Source organism: Solanum pennellii, chromosome 2 (genome assembly GCF_001406875.1).
Source record: "Solanum pennellii chromosome 2, SPENNV200".
Lineage (NCBI taxonomy): Eukaryota > Viridiplantae > Streptophyta > Magnoliopsida > Solanales > Solanaceae > Solanum > Solanum pennellii.
The window spans coordinates 38,805,007-38,824,430 of record NC_028638.1 but is presented as its reverse complement, the minus strand read 5'-3'; the positions used below and the strand labels follow the sequence as shown (position 1 = coordinate 38,824,430).

Here is a 19,424-nt window from a genome sequence, read left to right as displayed (position 1 = left end):
AATATATTTATATTAAGTTTGTAATAAAGAAAATAACAAACAAATAGCTTTGAAAATAATTTAGGATAGCTTTTGGAGAACGCTTATAACAACTTTTTAAGATGCAATTAGGCAGTCAATTTAAAAATACTATAGTTAAATTCTGTGTAAAGTCTTAATAATATTTTCTTGGAAAGTCTTGTAATAATTTATTTTTTTCTATAAATAGAAAGTTAAATTAGTTTATTCATACATCAAATGAATTGAAGGAAAATAATATCTATCTTGACTACCTCTTGTTACCTTGTATTTTAGTGTTATTGATTCATAATGGAAAATTTTTATGGAAGTTTTAATAAATAAAAAATTATTTATTCATAATTTCAAAAATACGTGTATTATGCTTGGTAAAAAAATATTAAAAGTTCAACTTATTAAATTAAATCTTGCAAGACCAATGGATGGTTTTCGGACCATAACAACTACAGCTTTCGATTTTGTTTTAGTTTCTTTTTTTTGTAGGTTCTATTTTTTGTTTATGTTTGATGACTTTTAGGTTTCTTGGAAAAAATAAAAAAAATATTCAACATTTGGATTTTTTAAAATTTTTTTTACTCAATATTCAAATCTAATATTTAAGTTATAATTAAATTTAAATCACACATTATAAGATCTGTTTAGGAGTGACACCCCTAACGAATTTAACGTCCATGGTGATATAATTAAAATTAAAGTGTAATAATGCAGTTCTTTACCCTTGTTATAGATTGTATTTTGGATTATTATTTGTTTGTACTTTGTGGTCTGTGTTCAAAAGAATGAGAGGAGATGTGTGATTACCACAACCACATATTTTGGAGTGTTATCTCTTCTTCCTTGATAAGATTTTCAACATTTGACGCCTTTCTTGTATTTCTACGGTTTAGTAGGAGTGTTAAATAGATGGATTATAGAAAAATTAGGCTAATTAAAATAAATTATGTTAATAGAGTAAGAAATAGATCATATAGTCTAACGTGTCAAATTTTATGAAGTTTCATTTTTTTATAATTTGTTTTAAGTTATTTATATGAGATCGTTTGATAGGATATATAAAAATGGTAATATTAAATATTGTGTACTAATAATATTCATATTAGTTATAATAAGATTATCTTTTTGTATAACATTTAATTTGATGTATTAAATTGCATAATTTTATTAAAAGATATTTGTTTACAAGTATATCTCCACAAATATAGGAAGGATATAGAGGGATAATTGTGTCTTTTATCATACTAATAGATGCATTAAATCATTTTTGTTATTAATATTATAAATTTTCTTATGTATTAATTAATATATATTTTTATATAATTAGTGCATGTACAAGTTATTGATAAGTTGAAAAATTACATTAATAATAAACAAAGGCAATGTATGCGTTATTATTTTTAGTGTATGGTATAAACGACCCCTAACACTTCCTTTTTCTTTATTATGACAATAAACAATAGGACATCATTTTTAACAAAGAAATATATTTAAAATTTTTAATAAAGTTTCTCAGGTCAATTTGAGTTATTTATTAACCTATATTTTAAATGAGTGGAATTACTTGAGTTAAAAATAGTTTGAGTTGATAAATAAATTAGCTAAATTTAAATTAATTGAGTGACATATAATTTTAATTTAATTTATGTGATATTATTTGACTTGACATAAAATTTAAGAAAAAATAATTTGAAACAGAGGGAGTATTTAATAGTAAGGATAAGATAGACACAAAAAGTAAATTATCTCTTAATTTTTTAATATTGAATAAATATTGCTAGATAACTAGTTTTAATATGATAGACAACTATTATTAAACGAAGAGAATAATTAATAATTCCTAAATCATTTATACTCATGGATTCTGTGATTTTTTTATTAGCGTTTTCATAGTCATCAAATTATGTGACAATGAAATTGTACAAAGAGTCCAAAAAATTTTCAAAAGTGTTAAATGGGAGAAATATGAGTATGTCATATTTTGTTGTTATTTTTCCTGTCAAAATTGCCTTTAAAAGCATTAATAACTACTTTCAGTTGTGAAAATAAAGGTGAACAGCTAGCATTAATTAGATAATGTTGAAATATCATCAACCAATTAATTCTTTCCAACTACTTTACTTTTCATATTTTTTTTTATCATACGTGTCTCGAGAAATTATGACTTATATTTTATTTATTATATCTAATCATTTAAAATATTTTTTCTTTCATAAATAGTTTGATAAATTTTTATTTATAAATGAATAAAATAATTCAAGCAGTCATAACATTAAAATATGTTTCCTTGCTTGAGTTTTTGTAGTAATCAATTAATATTTAATGGAAAATTCCAAAAATAGCAAACATGATTTATATTATAAGGTTTTATAATTATATTTTGAATAATTGTATTTTTTAATTATAGTTCATTAATACATTTCATAGCTATTGATATAATTAGAAATTGAATTATACAAATTCTTTGAATTCATACTTAGTAATTGAATTATACAAATTCAAGATTTATATAAATCAGACCAATTATACAAATTAGGCTAATAACAAAATTGTGTGAAACTATAGCTGCTAATTGTAATTTCCCTAAACAGTTGATGTAACATTTAATATGGTTTACATGTTCGTTATTCAGCACAATTTTCCTTAATATTTATTACTTTCTTTATTCAATTCATGTGACACATTTCATATTTGGAGATTTAAAGAAATCTATCTTTAATCGTAAATATTTTATATATTTTTTATATATTTTGAATTGTCAATTATTGCGACTTATAATATTTTTTATGTAGTTTATAAATGTATAAATTTTATTTTAAAAAATTAAAAATTTCATCATACACAAATTTTCGGTTTAACTTAAATTGTTTGACTCTCGAGAAAATAAAATGTGTCACATAAACTGAGACAAAGAATATACTAATTTTAAAAATAAATATTCCTCCTTTACTTTTTATATGTATATCTTTCTATAAATAGGTAGTCCATAATACTCCCTGTCCCTAATCACCTGTCCACATTTTTTTAGTTGTTCCTAATTACTTGTCCATTTTGACAAATTAAGAAAAATCTATCACTTTACATATTATACCCTCAATTAATTACTTTGAATATATTTTCTTAAAAATATTAAATTTTTAAGTCATCTACATCATAATTAATAGGGGTAAAATGATAAATTTACTATGTCAATTATTGATTTCTTTATAGGTGTGTCAATTAAGAACAAATGAAGTACTTGTCATAGCATAAAATCAAGGCATAAATTATCATATTATTTTTTTTTACCCTTGTGAGTTATTAGTCTTGTATATATATACATTTGACCAACTTAGAAAACCTAAGCAGTGACGGCTCTACACCTTTGGGGAAAAAAATAGCAACCGTCTTAGGCCTCAAAAACTACACGAAAAGTACTATATAAATTGCAATTTTTTGCATATCAATATTAATATGAATTGGCAGCAAGATTAGGAACGTGATTATAGATTTGAGTGAGTTTTTGAATCTAAACTAGACATATAGTGATATGAGTCTTGTTAATTTCAAAAATCTTATTGTGGTTATTTATTTGTATAGATATCATTTATTTGGAAGCCTAATGAAATGAAAGACTCAAGTACCGAAGTTGTTGTTCGGCTATTTAAGGCAAACGAATTTCTAAACTCTTGTTAAGTGTATGGAATGCGTGTATTTCCTTGTGGTGTATGCTGGGAGTAATGGGACTTGGTGATGGGTTGACTTGTCCACATGATTGATTCTAATGATAAAAAAGGGGTAACAAAAGGCAATGTGATTAATTGTTTATGTGTGATGTGTTGATGAAGGTTTGAAAGCTTGTTGAATCTTTGTTGATGTGATATCATGTTTGTGTTTTTGTGAATTGTGTGATGTTATGAAAATGGTCATCTCCTCATTATTTGTGTGAAAATGTCATTTACATTATTCTGAGACATAGTTGTGACAAGTGTTATGTGCATTGAGAAAGAATGAGAACTTAAAGAGGACTTACCATTTCGAGGGACATATCGCGCGCCGCAATGGATACTATATTTCGAGGGACGTATCAAGCACCGCGATGGTTACTATTATCGAGAGTCGTGTCATGCGTCGTGGCAGATGCATGGACAGATATGTCCTCATGGGTCCCGGACTGAGAGACAGCAGGTGTGTATCACTAGGTCAGACATGCATCATTATACTTGACATTGCATTCTATTGCAATGCATATATTTATCATTAGTGAGCTTGATATTGTGTTTTGCTGATCTTGTGAATGCCTTCTGTAGAATTGGTGATTGATGAATACTGAGCTTGTTATTGAGGATATGTAATTTGTTAAAGTGTTGTTGTTGAGGATATGTAATTTGTTAAAGTGTTATTGTTGAGGACATGTAATTTGCTAAAGTGTTATTGTTGAAGACATGTAATTTGTCAAAGTGTTGTTGTTGAGGATATGTAATTCGTCTAAGTGTTGTTGTTGAACTATGTGCGCTGTAAACTGTTAGATTGGACTGTAGGTTGTAGTTATGGAGGTACCGTTGGGGTGTAAGAAGTACCCATATTCCATCCCCTTAGCTTGTGTTTAGAGGTTTACTTGTTGAGTACCGTGTGGTTTGATACTCACCCCTTGCTTCTACAAAAAAATTTTGTAGGTTACTAGCTCGAACCTTTGTAACATATTCTCTTCTTTTCTGAGACTTCTTGGAGAATTGTGAGGTAGCTGTTTGTCATCTCAGCAGACCTTCTTACTCTTCTTATGATTTTGTTCTACTCTTGAAACAATGTCATATGAGACTTATATTTTCTTTTGAATCAGTTGTGATACTTTAGAGGCTTGTACACGTGACAATCAGGTTTTAGGGGTATAATTTAAGTTGATAGTAAAATTGTAGTAGATAAATTTTAGGTTAACTTGTCTTGGTGGGATAAGACGAATGCCATCACATTCATTTTGGGGTCGTGACAAATATATCTCAAGAAAGATTAAATAATTGACTATGATAAACTTCATAAAAAAAATTCTAATTTAAGACCTCCATTCGGATTTGGCTTTAGACCACCGATTTAATAGAGCTGCCCCGAAGCTAAGTAAAAGATTCATGTTCATTGGTTAAATTAATTAATCAAAATAATTTACTTCATATTCATCGATTGAAAACTTCAATTCCAAAAAAATTAAATAATGATAAAATAGTAAACTTACTTAGTTTCTTAATGCACGTGAAATCTAAAATTGTGACAAATAAATAAGAACGGAGGGAGTATTACATAGATTAAATTATAGAATGCATTTGCTTATATTTTACTTCTTTTGTTCACTGTTACTTTTTTTTTCTTTTTTTTTGTCGTGGTTTTCGGGTACCGCTTTGCGAACCCGACTAGCTGTATCATTGGGTCCCACTGTTTCAAGGCGGGTGCACCACGGCTAGTTCCACAGGGCCCTGAAAACGCGGCGATTTGTAATGCCTCCAGTGGCCCTGCTGGGGCTCGAACTGGCGACCTGAAGGACTCCTCAGGCCTTTACCAGCCGAGCTACCCCATAGAGTTTTTTGTTCACTTTTACTTGTTACACTTTGGCACATCTTTTAAGAAAATAATTAATGATATACTCCCTCAGTTAATTTTTATTTGTCATGTTGCGTTTTGCGAAAGTCAATTTGATTAATTTTTAAAGTTAAATTAAATTAGCGTTAATTTGATTTTTTTAAAAAAATAGATATTCAAAAACTACACGAAAAATACTATATAAGTTTCAATTTTTTGCATATCAATTTGATGAAAATATACATCGTATAATGTTGGTCAAAGTTCTTATAGTTTGACTCTAAAAAGAAAACCGTGACAATTAATTGTGGACGGAGGGAGTATAATATTTTACCAAAATATCTCCTATTAAATGATCTATTGGAAAATAAGTATTTAATGTAAAAATAAAATATGAAAAAATTATTATTTTTATTGATATGTGAAAAATGACAAGTAAAATTGAAAAATTTATTTTAGAAATAAGTGACAAATAAAGGTGAATGGAGAAACATTTTTAAAAATAATAATTATTTTAAATTTATTTTAGAAATAAGCGACAAATAAAAGTGAATGGAGAAATATTTTTAAAAATAATAATTATTCCTTTTAAATTATTTATTTTTAGTATAAAGTTCCAGAGTGAGTACGAGATTAAAAAAAAAGTCAAATTGTTACTGTTACTTCCGGGGTAAAAGAATAGGCATAATACATAAACATGACTCTTAACTTGACTTTATTGGATAACTATGTCCTACAACTTTAAGTATGTACAAATATACACTTAAACTTGTCTAATATTGGATAAATAAACACACATGTTCTACGACATAATACATAGGACGCCATGTAGGACATAAAATTTATCATATAGGGTGCCATATAGGATGAATGTGTTTATTTATTCAATTTTATACAAGTTTAAGTGTCTACTCGTGCACACTCAAAACTAAAGGTCATAATTATCAACTGACGCTAAATTAACGATTATATTTATGTATTATACCAAAAAAATATCTACGCAATACGTGACTTATAAGCTCTGTACAACAAATAATTTATATTAAATCTCATCGATCCAATAAAAATAAATTTAAAATAGCTTAGAATATACTCGACTAAATTAATATGAATATTCATTTAGCTTTAGTCCAACAGCTTGAGAGTAATTCACGTGCAATTTTGCAAGTAACTTCTTGAGAAAAACCTACAAGTAGCTACGTAATTAGCAGCTTTCCAAATATTTTGTTTATTAATTTTATAAATAGTTTTTTTGTAAGAAAAGAAGTTTGAAGAGAACTAAGATATCTCTCCTCCCTAAACTTATTTTCTACTAGTTTGTTGGATATAAAAAGTATTATTTTTTAAAAATACTCTTTTAGGAAATAATGAGTTTTTATTTAATTTTTTTTGTTCGATAAATAAATAAAAAAATTATCACATAGAATTATACATGTTTAATCTATATAAGTTACTACGCGAAGTGGGGTAAGATAGAATAGGAAATAGTAATATGGAATTGTGAAGATAGGAGTACGAAGATGAGATGTTTTTAAAGCTTTTCGAACATGCAACGATTGCAAATAGTATATGTTCTTCCATATTAAACACACCATATATCTCTTGTTATCTTATATTTTTATGAGTATTTCATAACAAATATATTCACTTGTATTAGAAGCATCAATTTAGTTCTTTGTTTCATGATTTTTCTTTTTGTCTGTTTATATGATGAGTTAATTTAGCTACTTTTGGCGTTGTGTTTAAAGTTGAAATTATTATGTAAGAGATCGTGAGTTCAAATTCAGTCGTTATTTTTTTTTGTCTTTTATATTTTAATTTATTAATCTTGAGTTCTTTTTTAATATATTATATCTAAAAATTACATATATTAATAATTAATAATTAAAATATTTAAAAAATATATTTAAAATTTAGTTGATTTTTGAAAATTTATACGTGTATATATATGTGCCAAATAAATTAAGATAAAAAAATTTATATATATTATTTAAAAATTATATAAATTACAATAACTAATAATTATAAAAAAATTTAAAAACACACTAAATTTATATAACTCTTTTTTATTTTTCATTCATACTACAATAAATTAAAAATAAATAAAATAATATATATTAAGCTCGTACTTTATATTGACTCAACTTATGGACAGAGTGAGAAAGACATAATGGACCCGCAAGCACCTAACAATGTAACACCTTGCAAGTTGGTCCTGACTTGTGGTCCGTTCGTGTATTATTCTGAGAATGAATGACTTGTCACTATGCTATGAGCTGCTTTCGTCTTTCTTACCCAAAACATTAATTACTCCGATCTAAATATCTCAAATTTCGGTCTATTTTTGTTTGTTATATTTATATTTTTTAAAAATTAATTTAATTATATTTATATATTTGATATTTCAAATAATATTTAGATATTTTTTAAAAATTATATAAAAAATGTTATATATAAAATTGAATTTTTTTACATATCAATATGATGAAAGATACATCGTAAAATATTTTCTATAATTTAACTTTAGAAGAGAAACTATAACAATTAAAAGTGAACGAAGATAGTATTAAATAAAAGAAAATTTTGGTAGAGAACTACTAGTTCTGAACTAGGACTTGCGCAATGACAATGTGATCCGAATTAGTTATAACATTAATTGGCTTCGAATATATAAAAATTGAAAATTGATAAATTAAATTGATAATATATAAAGGGTAATGTTAAATGGTCAGATTTGACCAAAATTTTAAAATATGTAATATTTTTTTTATTTTAAAATATATTGATCTTTTTTTCATTTTTTTAATTAAAATGTCTTAAAGTTAAAAAGGGTAAAAATGTTCAAAAAGGTAAAATAACATGTGTAAAATACCATGCTAGCTAAATTCTGACCAAATTTTTTTTTTTTCATATATAAAATCAAATCGATCTATCAACAACCTTTTAACTCCTACTACATTCAAGTAGCCTTTTACAAGAACTCAAAAACTGAATATTTCTTTTACTGATGAATTAGTATGACTCCTCTTACAGCTAAATTATTAATTATGTTTAGAAGAAATGATAGCAGTAATACATGCAACATTTGATAGTAGTCCTCCGTTCTTCATTCTACTTGAACTCAATTTTCTTGCTTTTTTCTATCATATGCCTTGACTATTTTCGACTAACTTCACTTTTATTGACAAATTATGATATTTTCATCAACGAAGATTTGTGGAATATTTAAATAGATGCATTATGATTTAAAAAAGGCATGGATACAAAATTACATACAAATGTTAAAAATGGATATTGATTGAAAATAAGCATATGTCATAATATAAAAATTAATATTAGGACCCAAGAGTTAAAAATGAGGCTCACGCGTTAAAAATTAGTACGGTTAAAAATGAGTTAGAACATTATTATGAATTTAAAATGGTTGAAGCTACTTAACCCCCCTCCCCATGGAGGCTCTAAGAAAAATTCATATATTCATTAAAATTGGTAAGACTCTGATATCATTGTTAGATTTCTTTTTGAAGAAATGTGAATAATAAAATAAAAAATATGAATGATAATTGTCTATTTGTTATGAAATATATTATGTGGATGTCCACTAATGTAATATTCCTATTACTCTTCATAATTATGTGTAAAAATACTTGTAAGTATTAAAATTTTATTGGATTTAAATTTACAAATTAATTTGGAGTATATTAAATTGAAGAAAATGGTTTAGGTAATAGGGTAATCCAAGCCAATTAAATGAGTCACTAGATTCATATCACGTGTCAAAGTTACACAACAAGAAATCTGACTTATAGTGGTGACAAAAGTCGCTGCAAAAGCCCCTAAAGTCGCCACTAAATATTATAGCAGCGACAAATGGACCGTGTCTAGTACTTTCATAACTAAAGGTTAATTGTGACGATAAATAAAAGTTGTCACAATAAACGACATTTGTGGCGACATTCATTGCCACAATAAGTAAGATTTTACGCCAGTAAAAATATTTACACATCATAGATTTTGAGTTAGTCGCTACTGAAAGTAAGGATCTAATGGCGACTATGTCGCCACTAAAAGCCAAATCAAATGAGCGACAACTTCCATGTCGCTACTAAAAAAGGACTTTTAGTAGCAAAAGTGGTTGCAAAGCTAATAATATTTGTGGCAAGTTTTATCTCGTTACTACATAAAAACTTTTACAACGACAATAATTGCTACTAAATTAATATACCATTCGTGGCAAATTTTACCTCGTTACTAAAGAACAACTTTAAGCAAGAACAATAGTCACTACAAAAACTATTAAATTTGTCACCTCTAAATCGTATTTAATCAACCACCATACCACGACCCAAAAGGATAGTAAATTTTCAACAAAAATAAAATTCTCCAAAATTAATAAATAGTTATTCAGAACATTCAATAGTATTTTACACGTTGCAAAAATATTTTCAAACCAAATATCGTACTTACTCAAACTATTCTAAAAATTGAAACACATACTAGATAGTACATAAGTGATTTGCATGCATATATACCATATAATCAAAAAAACTTTCACTGAAAAACAAAGAATTATTTTGAAATTTTCATAATCTAATGCAAATAATGTAATAAAAATTTTGAACTTCTCTATAGTGGGGGTTCAATACAAACAACCAAAGCTTCAAGTTAGCAAAATGAATAAGGAGGTTGTCATTGCTCTTTATTCCACAGACAATTCTCTTAAAACAATACAACCTTGAAATCAGAATTAGGGTGCAAGCATGCAAGCAACACCTTTATCAAGTAATTTTATGATAGAATGAAAAAAGAAAAATCTTGATACATTTCAACAGAGTTGACATTACACAGTTAGCATGAAAAAATTTAAGTTATTGTTCTAATTATAATCATAGTGTATATTTTCAAATGCACGATAAGTAGTATCTCTGGAGACTGGATACTTTCAACTACTAGATAGAAAGAACAAAAGACATACAACAACATATATAATATAGCAAAATAACAACGTAATACAAATAAAATAGCAGTAGAATACAATCAGTTAGAATTCAAATCAAATATTGTACTAGAATATATTCTTCAAAAGGAACCACAAATTTATCATAAAATACACACTTCTGCACACCAAAATTGTAATAGAGCCATATTTTAAAAGTTGAACAAGAATATAAATTTATATTTATCTCAGGAAATTTTATCCAACTCTTTTTGTGGATCAAGTCCTAGAATAATTGTCAAAAAGTAAGAAAGAAGAATAGTCAAGGAAAGGAGAAATTTGTTTAGAAAGAAAAAGAACAAGTACATATTGCATTCTAGTCATGAAAGCGACCATTTCTTCTTTCATCATCTCTTTCTTGTAACACTTCGAAAATCCAAGACATGTTCTAGAGCCTAAATAAGTGTAATAAGGTTTAGACATTGTTTTAAAGTCTAATTTAATGAATATAAGTCATTTAGGAAGTCTAGGAACTAAAACGTCCATGACGTCCGGAAATTAGTTCAAAAAGGTACTAGTGTGCCTTAGCCTATTTGACTAACTTTTAGAAGTAGGAAAATGATAAAAATTGATGGAAGGGTCTCTAACATGTGTTTAAGTTGATTCATGGTCGAAACGTCCGGGGACGACTCCCCAAGGATCAACCAAGGGCCCTTGAGGAGGACCCTTGCGTTTAGGGGTCAAGAAACTGCCCAAGGCAGTGGGCACCCACGAAAGGGAATCGACTGGGCGTGTTTTGATAGACGGGGTGTCGATGCCATCCATTGACCAACACGATAATCATGGTATATGCTAAGTTATGTGGTAATTCAAGTCAAATTAAATGAGTCACTACAATCATGTCATGTGTGTATGTGAGATATTTTAACCAATCAAATAAGAGCTTTTAACCGTGGAATACAATTCAACCGACCAATCAAATCACATAGATAGACCACTCCCTACAAATATAAATAGGAGTCTCCATTATTCTTAAAGGGAGATTTTTTCGAGAACATGCTCTCGTGGATCAAACACAAATATTTCTCAATAAGCTACAAGTTCAAGTATTCAAGCACTTGAGTTCAAAATACAACTCAAGATCAAGTCCACCTGATTTAATGACATGCTCAAAGGCCCTTGAAAAATCAAGTACAAGTCAAAATCAAATTCACAATTCAAGATTATGACCAAGAACAAGCTCAAAAACCCTTGAATTTAAGTATAAGTCGATATCAACTCCACAACTTATGATCAAGACCAAATTCAAGAACAAACTCAAAAATTCTTGAATTTAAGAACAAGTCGATATCAAATCCACAACTCAAGATCAAGACCACTAGATTAAGAATAAGCTAAAAAATAATTGAATTCAAGTACAAGTCGAGATCAAATCTATCAAATTCACAAGTCAAAAGATCAAATCAATCAAAATCAAGATCAAGCTTAAAGACACTTCAATTTATATTAGAAAAAGAAGAATCCGATGATCTATAAATATTGTAACACTCAATACATTTTGAAATCAAATACTCCGTCCGTTTCAAAAATAATGATCTCATTTCCTTTTTAGCGTGTTTCAAAAAGAATGACCTCTTTTCATTTTTGGCAAAACTTTAACTTTAACTGTCCACGTGGCATGTTTAAGGACACAAGATTAAAGGACATTTTGGTACATTTGACATAAATTTAATTTAGGACCACAAGATCAAAAAGTCTTATTTCTTTTCTTAAACTTCATTTTAAATCAAACTAAGTCATTCTTTTTTAAACAGAGGGAGTACTACATTTTGTTACTCCATTTTTTTCTATCTTGATTATTGTATTACTCGGCTCGAAAACTTGTTATTTACAATACCCACACCTCCATTACCTCCTCATTATCTTCCACATTCCTTAATCTTTCCTACAATTTAAGGATTATTAGTATGTTTATAATTATCTTTTTTTGTATGCCTACATGTAACACTATAAATTGAGGTTTTAAAGATTTGGGAGACACTTGTGAAAAAAATAAGAACTTTCATCTCTCATCTCTACAATTCTTATTTCAATATTACTATTAGTAGTTTGCTTTTATTTCATAATACATTATGAAGGAGAATCTCTAAATTCATTATCTTCATTAGGTTTATTCCACTTAACTATAATCATTTTAATGGATGGTAGTGCATTAAGAATGCCCTCATGACTGATTCTTTGGCAGGGGTACCTTATTGTTCTCCCATATCAAGACATTATCGAAAGGAAGGTTATATTTTAGTAGTCAAGAAACAAGACATTTTAAAACGAATATACTTAATGCCAAAGTCTTTTGAAAATATGGGAGTTCTTGGATGGTCCAAATTACAGCCAACAAATAGCTAGAGGGGTTGGGATTGAAGTATGTGAAAAAGCCAACTTTATTAATTTGTAAGTTGAATTGTATAGTTTATACTAAACAGGAAGATTTCATATTCCTTGTCTTAGCATCTTTGTGAACTACGTCGAAAATAATCATTAGCGACAATTAATTAATGACAAAAATTAATTTAATTGCCACTGAAATATATTTTTAACATCATTTAACACTCGTTGTAAATGTCTCTAAAGCCTCTAGATCCAATGTCGATAATTATTTTATCACTCTTTATTAATGTCTATATTTATTATCGCTAAAAGATCAATCTCGGTGATGTATTTTTGACGTACTTTATTAATCAAAGGAATACGAGCAAGGAATCTGGCAATAGTAGGTCAGGCAGGGTTCCCTTCTCCCTAATAATCCCTCAGGGCGAAGGTATTTAACCATTTATAGCATGAACGTCAACAAATAATATTATGCTATACATATATAAAATACATAATTTTATCCTTAGGATATAAAAAACACACATAAATATCCAAATAATAACATTGAAAACTCACATAATTATCGAAATAATAATATTGAAAACTCACATAAATACAAGTAATTAAGCTCTAATATAGTGGGATTGTATTGTTTATCTTTCTTTTTTTAAGCACACGGGTCAAGCGATCATTACACAAATATTAATCTAATTCCTGCCTTATTCATAATAAGTAGATTGTTGCATGATTTAGTATAGGTATTATATAATACCACCAATTAAATGTGGCATACGTTATACGATCAAGCATTATAATATATATTATCTTATGCGCTATTTAATATTAGTATTAATTATTTCAAATTATCAACCAAACAAAAAACGTGTCAAAATCAAAGTGATGTGACACCTCTCTGTGGCCTTCATTTGTATTTAACTTTTTCCATCTTTTTTATTTTTTGCTTTTATTTAAAAATAAATTAATTATTATATAATTAAAAAAATTACTTAAATTTATTACAAATAAATATTTTATTAATGGAGGATCATTTACAAAAAAAACTCTTCATATTTTTTATTTACTTATCTCACTTATAATAAAAGGAGAAATATAATTTATTTATTTTTGACTTTTTTTAATTTTAAATTAATTATTTTATTGTAAAAATATATTACTTTATTTATACAAATAAATATTTTATTAATGTAGGAACATTTATAAAAAAAAGCTCTCTATATTTTTTTCTATTTGTTTATCTCACTTCTAATCAAAGAATCATAATTTTATGTCCACAACCTCCAAATTAATTTTGTAAGTTTATTATGCCTTATGGTATTTCTTTATTTTGCCTATAAATTCATATTAGTTTCATAAAGATTCACATTCACAATTATCGTTTCTCTTCTCATCATATAGGTTTGGTTTGTAACAAAAAAGGAAGTACATGAAGGTAAGAAATATTTTATTGTATATTTTTATTTTTTATTTCCTCTATTTTTGTCTATATAAATTGGTATTTGGTTTGTGAATTAACTAACATGTAACAAAAAAAGTATATGAAGGTAAGATATATTTCATTCAAAAGTCTTTCTTTTTATTTTTATATACTTAGACATGCTTTCTTAATATATATATTTTTTTTTATGTTTGTATTATAATTTATCAAGTAAGTATGATTAAAAAAATATATGTAATTCTTAACAATGTGTTGTCCGTATGCAATTGCTCTTTCTAATGGTTAGTTTTTCAGATATAATATAGTTTGATTATAATATTTGTTAGATTTCAAGAAATAATTATTATTTAGTATTGTTAGTACTATTGAAATGATAATATACAAATATATTAATATAGTTTATATTTCGTTCTTTCTTTTGACATAATTATTTTTAATTGTTATATGATTTTTTTTAATTCAGTTGGTTGCATGTAATGAAGACTTTGACATAAGGATCAAAACATGATGGCGGATCTCTTTGCAAAGGAAGATGGTAGGAGGAAAAAAAATGAAGCATAACCTATCTCACTTTGAATTGTATTAACGACTTAGTTATTTTTGCTAGAGTTTTTTAAATTTTTATTTATATAAATAATTTAGCTAAATGTATTAGTATTACTTTCTCTTTGTTATTAAAATTATTAATATAATTATTTCATTTTAACAACAACAAAATTTGTGACGATTAGTTTCATTTTTATTATAATTATAAAAAGTAATTGAAAAATAAAATATTATTTTCATGATGCCATTTTTTGCGTATGTAACAATCTGTCTCATTCTTTTTGCTTTGAGATGTATTTATAATTTTTATGTAGTCACCGATTATTATATTTACTCTGTTTTTTTTTTGTATTTTCACCCCTTATTTTTATTTATTTATTTTATATATAAAATCAATACATAATTAGAATACATTTCATGTCTAATAAAATTATACATTTGAATTATTTATAACTCATGTCTCTTCATCTTACTTGTAACGTTTGATATTAAATATCATTCATAACTTTTATATGTTCATTTTTCGTAAGTCTTATAAATATTTAATTAATGTTTAAAAAATTATAATAAGCAAATGTAATAATAAAAGTTCAAAAAAAATCAATTTTGTTTTGACGAAATCAGAGTTTGAATAGAAAATTAGTACTCCTACAAAAGATAGAGAAAATTAAAACATATAAAATATTTGCAACCTAATACAATATATTGTTATTTCAACATATTATCTCTTATTCCATTTACTTCACCAACGTGAATATTTTGTCCTAAAATATACATATGCAAAATAAATAAATATATTTTATATGTTCAAAAAAAATCTATGATATAGCAGACAAGGAGAAATATTAATATGATCAATATATTCGCTACTAACCTAAGTATTACATATTTCATATTACTATCTTATAAATACTTTATATAGTCGCGCGAAGCGCGAATAGTTTCACTAGTTATTTAATATAGGTTAACCTAAATTAAATAGCTACCAGATACTCTCTCCATTCATTTTTATTTGTTTTATTTGACTTGGCACACTCATCAAAGAAAACAATTATTGATATAGGTATTTTAAGCAAAAAAAAGTGTTTTTTTTTATATAATAAAAGTGACAAAATAAAAACAAAAATTTCTATTAAAATAGGGAAAATTGTATATAATGGTAAAATAATAAATCAAATTAAATGCTATAATCACACTTTAATTTAATTGTACCCTATAGCAAACTGTTTGTCAGTCACTTCTCTCCCTCAAACTCTCGCTTGCCACTCTCCCTCTATCGTTCGCTTCCTCTCACTTTTGTACAAACACAAGTGTATAAAATGTGTTTCTGTTTGTATAAAGCGAGAAAAAATTGTATATATACATATATTTTCGTTCCTTTCTCTCCCCTCTCCCAGATCTCGCTCGCCACCCTCATTTCTATCCCTTATCCAAACAGAAACGAAATGTATAAATTGTGTTTCTGTTTGTAAAAAATGAGAGAAAATTGTATATACACTTGCAAATACATATATCTTCGTCCTATACACTTATAATTATACAATACACACATATTCCCCTGCCCAATTTTCTTGTCTTTCTCTCTTTCTCGTTTTATACATACACAAATTGTACAATTGATTTATATACAACTGCTTTCTTTTGTATATGTATAGCGAATTATGAATTGGTTTCTTTGTATATGTATAGCGAATTATACGTATTCATGTTTGCTATGGAGCGCAATTATGCAAATTTTATTATAACATACAAATATGAATTTTGTGTGTACTATATGTGAAAGTTGTTCTTAAAAATAAGTAACAAGTAAAAGTGAATTATTGTGAAACTTCGCGATCAATAGTAATATCATGAGAAATATGACGAAGCAGCACCGGAATAGTGACCTCCGGTGCACTCAGCTGCGGGAGATGACCTTCGGTTGAGATGACTTCGACAATTGACTTCCCGCCCAGATTTCGGTGAATATATTCCGAAACTGCCACTGGCACGGCCAAATCCTTGGAACTCTGAATAATGTGACAAGGAACCGTAACACGACAGAGAAAATGCCTTAAATCGAACGTGAAAATTGTTCGAAAAACACTTATATGAGATGTCTGGTCTCATGTTGAATAATGTTCTGCTGAATTCTTGAACTGCCACTGAATCCATGTCACCGCCGATTACTAGCGGCGCGAAACCGTCGATCCATGACTTGTAGTTCGACTCCATCGCTTGACATAGTTGATCAATGTCTTCCTTTTCGAATCCTCCGTAGTATTCATCTGAATTTATGAACCTATATAAAGAGGAAACATTTGTATCGTTGAGAATATAATTAACTACTAAAGTTATATTACTAAAAGTGTGTTCCTTTTAACAACTTAAGCTCACACACTTCAACATAGTATCAGAGCTGTTGAGATAGAATCTCACCGACATCCATAATAAAAAGAATATATCTACGTGCTTGCCCATGAAAAAGAATCATACCCACACATGAGTGAATGTGTTGAGAATATAATTAACTATAAAAAATATATTTTCTCTAACAACTTAATTCTTTAAATAAGATAATCACTTATAATTGTATTCCCTTGAGATTTTTGAACGTTTTGGTAAAGATGCACAAATAACCTTGATTAGTTACAAGAGTAATAGTCTGAAGTTTTATGTTATTTTTCCTCTTAATCATTTCACTTCATTAAAAGGGCATTAGTAGAAAGTGACAATTTATTTAGGCCCTAAAATAGTTTCTCGACAGTTCATACTAGAGCGAGTAGTAGAGTACACTGAATATATAATTATTTTTACGAATTCTTTGAAAACATGCCAAATATTTTTTGAAAAGGCATAATATATAAACATGACTCATAGCTTGGCGTTAACGGGCAATTATGACATTTATCTTTGGGTGTGCACAAGTAGACATTTAAATTTATATAAAATTGAACAAATACACTATAACAAAAATGACCATTAGCGGCATTTAATTCTTAATTGCCGCTAAATATGTATTTTTAGCGGCAATTGTCACTCTTTGTATATGTCCCTAAAGCCTTTAGCGACATTGGTTCTAAGGACACTTAACTAATGCCGGTAAAGACTTTAACATTCTTTAATAGTGTCAATATTTAATGCCGCTAAAAGTTGTTTTTGTTGTAGTGAGACACATTTGTTTTACATGACACCCTACATGAAAAATTTGTATCCTACATGGCATCCTACATGTATCACGTCATGTAGGATACGTGTGTCTGCTTGTTCAATTTTATACGAATTTAAAAGTCTACTTGTGCACGCTCAAAATTGGAAGACATAGTGAAAATATTACAAAGTATGAATCAAATGTAGGTAGTATTAATTTGAATCAAGCAAATGCATGAAATTCTTTCATACCACAAACAATTATAAATAAATAAATAAACAAACAAATAATTGCACTATATTATATATCATATATAAGTTTAAAAAAAACCTATTTGAATTTGAAGGGCAATTACATTGATGATCTCACCTTGGTGAAGCAGAAAGTAAGATGAGTTTGGAAAAGAGATCAGGACGAAATATAGAAGCAACAACACCAGTCATGGATGACAAAGAATGTCCTAAATATATGCAAGAATCAATTTGAAGATCCTCTAAAATGGCAAGTAAATCATAGGCATAACCTTCGAGAGTGGCGTATCGTTCAAAATCAAAATAATCTGGATTAGTCGAACCAGAGCCCATGTTGTCATAAAGAACAACACGATAATCATCGATTAAGTAAGGAATAAGATGTTTCCAAACTGATTGATCAGTGTCAAAACCATGACCAAGTACCACGGTAGTCTTGCCTGACCCAATAACTTCAACATTGTGAGCCTCTTTAGTTACTCCCATCGTACTCTTCGCACAACAGATTTACTTTGAAATTTACTTATTTGCTCTAGATATTTATATTAATATATATGTTTGGTCGTAGAATAAAGTTGTGTGGTGTGGAAACTAAACTCCAAAAGATAATGCATGCATATGCCATAATTATTAAAAAAAGACGTAACAAAAAAGAAGCATATGCCATAATTATTTGATCCTTTTCATATTGGCAAGCCACATAACTTGACTTTGGATAGATCTAGTGGATCGATACTGGGGTCAGTCGAATCAATTATTTTTCAATTTTATTTGACTTTGGAGCATCAAAGATCTTCGATACAAATATTTTTTTTTTATCGATGTATTCTATCTTAATACTCAAGTAGTTTAACATAAAGTTATAAAGTATAGATTTTTATGTGAAATTTTACGAAAATCACAAATAAATGTTAGATTGAGAATCTCTAATTATAATATAATAAATTTAATACTCATGTCTCAAATTAATTATGCAATACTTTTCGCTTTTTGAGATTATTGATATTTTAGAATATATATTTTAATTTTAACAAATTGATATAAAAGCAACAGTAATTTATGATATTTTTCTTATAATTTGTTAATAATTGAATATTAATTTTAGAATACTGAGTTAATCTAATTCAATTTAATTTTAAAAAAATAGTTATATAACTCTTGGAAAACCAAAAATAC

At 27.4% G+C, this 19,424-nt stretch overlaps 1 pseudogene; it reads right to left on the bottom strand.

Moving 5' to 3' along the window:
• Nucleotides 1-16,592: 16,592 nt before the first annotated feature.
• Nucleotides 16,593-18,838, bottom strand: LOC107009457 (annotated as a pseudogene).
• Between the last annotated feature and the right edge of the window lie 586 nt (nucleotides 18,839-19,424).